This window comes from Pongo pygmaeus, chromosome 18 (assembly GCF_028885625.2).
Source record: "Pongo pygmaeus isolate AG05252 chromosome 18, NHGRI_mPonPyg2-v2.0_pri, whole genome shotgun sequence".
Taxonomy (NCBI): Eukaryota; Metazoa; Chordata; class Mammalia; order Primates; family Hominidae; genus Pongo; species Pongo pygmaeus.
Genome location: NC_072391.2, coordinates 6094649 through 6099848, shown reverse-complemented (window position 1 = coordinate 6099848; position 5200 = coordinate 6094649). Strand labels below are relative to the sequence as shown.

Genomic DNA, 5200 nt, shown 5'->3' with positions numbered 1-5200 from the left:
GAAGGTGATGATGAGGACAAAGAGGATGACGACAGACACCATGGCATCATGAACCGTTATTGAGGGCTTCCTGAAGGCCAGGCTCTGAGCTCTATGCTCTATGCAGTTTGTTTCATCTCATCTGCGTAGTCTCCACTTTATTAGTGCACATTTCATGATGATTTTACAGACTAGAAAAGGATCAACGCCTTTTCATAGAACTCGTACTAGATCATGAAGTCAAAAAGGGCGAGGTCCAATTTGAACCGGGCAGTCTAAGTCCAGACACATGGCATTTGGCCAGTCCTCTCCCTGCAACCAACCTGCCCTCTCAAATCCTTGTCACTCAGGTGGGTGCCCCTGCTCACTGTGCCCTTCCCTTTGGGGGCTCCTTGTAAGACCACAGCTAGACCAGTGGGTGCCACAATCACTGTGTCAAGTATAGAAAGGGCAGCTGAGATCACATCAAGGATTCCAGAAAGAATGGGCACAGGATCATTCGGGATGCATCTCTCCCTTTCCCCTGTTCCTGGCTTTCCTTACAGCTCTCGACTTCCTCAAAGGAGTCATCAATTCGGAGTTTGGCTTCCATTCCTATTGAGGAAGCTGGAAAGCGTTTCAAAAATGCTCCTCCGATGTGCCTGTGGTTAAGAACTCTGAGCTCTGCTGAAAACTTTTGGAAGCGGGGTGCGGTGGCTCACGCCTGTAATCCCAGCCCTTTGGGAGGCTGAGGCAGGTGAATCACAAGGTCAGGGGTTCAAGACCAGCCTGGCCAACATGGTGAAACCCCGTCTCTATTCAAAATAGAAAAAAATTAGCCGGGTGTAGTGGCGGGCGCCTGTCATCTCAGCTACTCGGCAGGTTGAGACAGGAGAATAGCTTGAACCCGGAATGCAGAGGTTGCAGTGAGCCGAGATCACTCCACCGCACTCCAGCCTGGGCAACAGAATGAGACTCTGTCTCAAAACAACGAAAACAAAACCAAAACCCAAAAAACCCACAATTTTTGGGAGTTAGAAGACCAGGAAGTATAGTACCCGGGACTTAGAGTCTGGCCATGAATTTTGAATACCGCCCTTTCTACTTCTCTGTGTGGCAAGGGGTGAGATGTCCGTCCTCTGAGACTCAGCACTCTCATCTGACTTGATTTCCAGTTGATCCAATGGAAGTGAGCGATGATTAAGCCGATCGTGGGTGCCCGCTGCGTGATCTCTAGCTGACGGATGCATAAAGTAAAGGCAAAGTGGATTTTAGATACATTCCTTAAGATTTTCAGCTTCAACTCCACACAATTCAACGTAAATATCCCCTGACCTGAAGTTCTGGTTTCCCTGCATTCCAGACAGGACATTTTGTTTCGTCCTTCTCTCAGTAAGTACTGAGTACTGTGAGAGGAACAAGTGAGTCTCTTTGGTTTCTGATTCCCCAGAGCCGATATCTTGCTTGGCACATAGGAGGCAGCAAAAGCAAACATCTATGTTGATGATTGAACTGACACTTCCTTGCTTCACCAAAATTGGCTGTCATCAGCGTGACTTTGACTTACTTCTTTTTGTTTTTTGTTTTTTGAGACGGAGTTTTGCTCTCGTTGCCCAGGCTGGCGGGCAGGGGTGTGATCTCGGCTCACTGTAGTCTCTGCCTCCCAGGTTCAAGCCATTCTCCTGCCTCAGCCTCCCGAGTAGCTGGGACTACAGGCGCGTGCCGCCATACCGGGAGAAGTTTTTGTACTTTTAGCAGAGGCGGGGTTTCACCATGTTGGCCAGGATGGTCTTGATCTCCTGACCCCGTGATCCGCCCTCCTCGGCCTCCCAAAGTGCTGGGATTACAGGCGTGAGCCACCGCATCCAGCCAAACTTTCTGATGAATACTCTAAGTCCACCTAAGCTAAGGACAGGAGTTAGAGCTTCCATGAATTTTAAAACAAGACGCACCGATTTGAGGAAGCAATTACTCTCTTGAAGGAGAAAAGTCAGAAAACACAATGATGAAATCACTAGGACCTAACTGGCCTGTGGAACTATTTCCTGCTTATGAACTCTCAACTATCATTTCATTTCCAGATGGCATGGTCTCAGCTGTTATACAGTGTTTACGAATGGTCTACATCAAGGGAATTTATATCAATCTAGAAGAATAAACAAAATATTTGAGTTCCTAATTTCCTTTAATTAGGATAACCTTTTCCTTAAAGTGAAGACAATGGTTTTATTACATCTCTTTCTTCGGAAAACATAGGCTGTATTTTCTAGCAATAACGAATTTGTTATATACGATGATCTGGTTCCTTCAATGTTCTTGAAGCTAGTGTCTCTAAGGCAGGTGTGTACAGCAAGACGTGAATAACACAGCAATCGATGTTGAAAGCATTATATGGCAATTGAGTTTGTCAGAACTACCAAATGTTGCTGAGTGTGGATTGCTCTGAAATCTGCAAACATTACTTCTGAATTCCTTGTATCCAAAATGCAGACGCAATGCCGGCTGTTGGTTTACTTGTTTCCGATTTTTCAACCCTCTTTTCTAGGCAAAAGATGTCCAAACGATACAGACCCACAGAATCTAACAGATGTCTCTATATTCCTCCTCCTCGAACTCTCAGACGATCCAGAACTGCAGCCGGTCGTCGCTGGGCTGTTCCTGTCCATGTGCCTGGTCATGGTGCTGGGGAACCGGCTCATCATCCTGGCCGTCAGCCCTGACTCCCACCTCCACACCCCCATGTACTTCTTCCTCTCCAACCTGTCCTTGCCTGACATCGGTTTCACCTCCACCACGGTCCCCAAGATGATTGTGGACATCCAATCTCACAGCAGAGTCATCTCCTATGCAGGCTGCCTGACTCAGATGTGTCTCCTGGCCATTTTTGGAGGCATGGAAGAGAGACATGCTCCTGAGTGTGATGGCCTATGAGCGGTTTGTAGCCCTCTGTCACCCTCTATATTGTTCAGCCATCTTGAACCCGTGTTTCTGTGGCTTCCTAGATTTGTGGTCTTTGTTTTCTTTTTCCTCAGTCTTTTAGACTCCCAGCTGCACAACTTGATTGCCTTACGCATGACCTGCTTCAAGGATGTGGAAATTCCTAATTTCTTCTGGGAACCTTCTCAACTCCCCCATCTTACATTTTGTGACACCTTCACCAGTAACATCCACATGTATTTCCCTGCTGCCGTATTTGGTTTTCTTCCCATCTCGGGGGCCCTTTTCTCTTACGGTAAAATTGTTTCCTCCATTCTGAGGGTTTCGTCATCAGGTGGGAAGTATCAACCTTCTCCACCTGTGGGTCTCACCTGTCAGTTGTTTGCTGATTTTACGGAACAGGCGTTGGAGGGTAGCTGGGTTCAGATGTGTCATCCTCCCCGAGAAAGGGTGCAGTGGCCTCAGTGATGTACACGGTGGTCACCCCCATGCTGAACCCCTTCATCTACAGCCTGAGAAACAGGGATATGAAAGGTGTCCTGCGGCGGCCGCACGGCAGCACAGTCTAATCTCAATATCTTCTTATCTGTTCCATTCCTTTTGTAGGGTGGGTTAAAAAAGACAGCAAGGTCAAATAAGAATGATATCACAGGGTGCACACCCACTGTCACATTACGAGTAATACCTCCCTAGGATAGAAAAAATACTGTCACAGAGTACACACACATGGGGTACACCCGTGGTGATATTAGAAGCAGTATCTCCCTGAAATATGATGAAAAATAGCACAGGGTGTGCACACTGTGTGATACGAGGAGTCATATTTACCCTGAATATTATGACTCATATCACGGGTGTACACACACAGGCTACACGCACTGTGATATCGGGAGTTGCATCTCCCTAGGATATTACAAATAATATCACAGGGTATACACTATGTGTGAACATCCACTGTGATGTTTGATATCATATCTCTCTACGAGATTACAAATAATATGAAAGTGTGTGCACCCATGTGACATATTAGGAGTAACATCCTTCTAGGGTATTACAGATAACATCACAAGGTGTACACCTTCTGTGGCCTTTTGCACACAGTTTGTGCCATTCAAGGAAACATCCCCCTAGGATATTACGAATAATAACACAGGCGGTTGACACCCATGGTGTACATCTCCTGTGCCATCAGGAGTAATATTCCCCTAGGATATTACGAATACTATCACAGCAGGTGTACACATATGGTGTTCACCCCATGTGATATTAGGAGGAACATGCCCCTAGGATATTAGGAATAGTATCACAGGCGTTGAATACGCATGATATACACCCCCGATGACATGAAAAGTAACATCCCCCTAAGATAGTATGAATAATATCACAGGGAGTACACCCCGTGTGACATTGGGAGTAACATCCCCCGAGGATATAACGAATAATATCAGGGGGCGTACATGCATTGTGACCCTAGCGGTAACATCTCTTTAGGATATTACAAATAATATCACAGGGTGTACACTGACCATGATATTAGGAGTCCCATTTTCCTAGGATATTATGGATAATATCACAGGAGGTGTTCACACACAACGTGTACACCATGTGTGTACACCCAATGTGATATTTGAAGTCATACGTCCCTAGGATCTTACGAATATTATCAAAGGGTGTACACCCCATGTGACATTAAAAGTGACATCCCTTTTAGATATTCCGAATGCTATCACCTCTTCCTAGGATAACCCATGTGATATTAGGAGTAACCCCTTCCTAGGATATTACGAATAACATCACAGGGTTTACACCCCTGTGACATTAAAAGTAACAACCCCTCCTAGGGATATTATGAATAACATCACAGGGTGTACACCCCTGTGACTTTAAAAGTAACACCCCCCTAGAATATTACAATAATATAACAGGGTGTACACCCCCTGTGACTTTAGGAGTAACACCTCCCTAGGATATTTCAAATGATGTCACTGGGGGCACACCCTCTGTGATATTAGCAGCAACATCTTTCTAGGAGATTACGAATGATATCACAGGGTGTACACTCACTGTGATATTAGAAGGAATACCTCCCTAGGACATAAGCTATCACATCACAGAGTGTACACACATGGTGTACACCCACTGTGTTATTAGAAGCAATATCTCCCTATGATATTAGGAAAAATATCACAGGGTGTACCCTCTGTGGGATACTAGAAGTAATGTTTACCATGGATGTTACAAATAATATCACAGGGTGTACACACATGGGGTACACCCACTGTGACATTAGGAGTTATATCTCCCT

At 45.6% G+C, this 5200-nt stretch overlaps 1 pseudogene; it reads left to right on the top strand.

The window, feature by feature from the left end:
• The first annotated feature begins 2597 nt into the window (after positions 1-2597).
• LOC129026404 (olfactory receptor 7E24-like) lies at positions 2598-3464 on the top strand (annotated as a pseudogene).
• Positions 3465-5200: the final 1736 nt, after the last annotated feature.